Raw genomic sequence first — 1,979 nt, 5'->3', positions numbered from 1 at the left:
CTTTGTTGCTCCTGTCCCAGCCTTTTTGGAATGTGTTGCTGGCATCAAATTCAAAATGAGAAAATAATAATAAAAAAAACAATAAATTTAATCTGTTTGAACATTAAATATACATTGTCTGAATATACAGTATGTTAAAAGGATGTGCAAATCATTGTATTCTGTTTTTATTTATTTACACAGTGTCCCAACTTCATTGGAATGGGGTTGTAAAAKAWTTGGTTTTCAAAARAAAAAWAACATCTACTACCACAATGCTTTTGGCCACTTTTGTGTATTTTAAGATCAATTGGCTGTTAAAYCCATCTTTAATCTGGCAAACACAGACAAGCATTATCAATTTACAACAAAGATGACTATACGTCTGCATAAAATTTATTTCTAATAGTATGTTTTTTTAACATTCATTTCATTCTGAGCAGAGAAACTAAACTGAGACATACATATTAAGAGGAATATAATAAGAGGAAACTACACCACTTCCTGAATGAACATTTTAACGACTACACCAAAAATAATTATTATGCCAAAGTTACTTTCCTTTTTAAAAGGTAGTGATACTCTAATCTGATACAAATGTAGTATATGTACAATTTTTGCTACAAAATCTGAGTTTCAATCCCAGATTATAAAGGTTGTCAAAGTATTTCAGTCTTAGAAAGTCATCAAACATCATTTTCTGTTAGGACTCATAGCTTTAAACAGTGTAACATGTATCATACAGCTGTTGTTAAAGAAGTCATATCTTTAGATAATGTTAAAAATAAATACCTTGAGAGAAAGTGGTCAGGATTATAAGAAACCTCATCCCTGCAGTGTTGATGTGCTCTGACAAGAAGACACAAGTTCTCTGATCTGAAGTATTTCTCACAATGACACACATCACATTCAACCAGTAAAAAACTGTTGTAAAACCTAAAAAACTGAGTCAAAGGCATCTCACAAACCTGTTTTAAACTACTACATTTACTGTCTTATGCAAATTAATATAGTTACATTTTCTATTTGACTTTATTATCATTATTGATGTCTTTGTTCAGTTTGCTCAAATTTAGCATTCTTTCTTGAATTTCCACAGATTGGTTATATTTACTGTCTAAATCAACTGTCTAAATGGGGGGTGCTTTATAGGAAATATTTACACCCATTCTGTGTCACAAGGTTTTACTCCATCATTTGCAAAAAGTAATAATAAATAAATAAAGGGGGGGGGGACCCCAAGAAGACATTGTGYGATTCATAAAATGTGTAGCATAAAATAAAACTCATCTAAACTTCAGACAATTTGAATGTTAAAATATGTTTGCCTTGTTATTCAGAGTGATGAGATCAAGAAAAAACAGTCTAAATAGCAAAAACACAACCAATGTGGCAGTTAGTCCATGTAGCAGAAAACAGCTATATTTAGCTTCTCCTAACTTTTCATAAGCACTGAAGACCTACTTTAAATGAGCTCACAAGAAACTGGTTGGAGACCCCTTAATTAAACATTCAATAGCATTTATTTTCATTCATTTTTACTTAACAATCAGTCCGAACAAGGTGAACAGATAATCCACTTAAACCAGATGAACCTATGTAACTTTTTTCTCAACAGTAACAAAAAAGCACTGGAGACACAGCTGCCATAGTTTCCCAAGTGAAGCAAACGACATCATGCATCGAGTAAACAGCTAATTATTATGTTAACTCACCGCCAAGTGGTTAGTGGTGTTCATTCAAATAAAATAAAAAAATTAAAAAATTGCAATCCATCAATATGATGCCTTCAGATTTTTCTGTCACTATAAAAAATAAAAATCAGTCAGATGTGGAAAAAAATTGGCTAATGCGACCCCATACATTAAAATAGATAAAAGGTGCAAAACTGTCATTGTTCAAAGTAGCATGTCATCCTGTAGATGTAATGACTGAGTGTACGAGTTTCACTGACTTGCCAGACACCAGGATAGTTTTAAGGTTTTTATTAAAATATAAAC

Source organism: Austrofundulus limnaeus, unplaced genomic scaffold (genome assembly GCF_001266775.1).
Source record: "Austrofundulus limnaeus strain Quisiro unplaced genomic scaffold, Austrofundulus_limnaeus-1.0 Scaffold164, whole genome shotgun sequence".
NCBI classification, from domain to species: domain Eukaryota; kingdom Metazoa; phylum Chordata; class Actinopteri; order Cyprinodontiformes; family Rivulidae; genus Austrofundulus; species Austrofundulus limnaeus.
The sequence above is the reverse complement of the archived record's forward strand: the minus strand, read 5'-3'. Positions refer to the sequence as shown.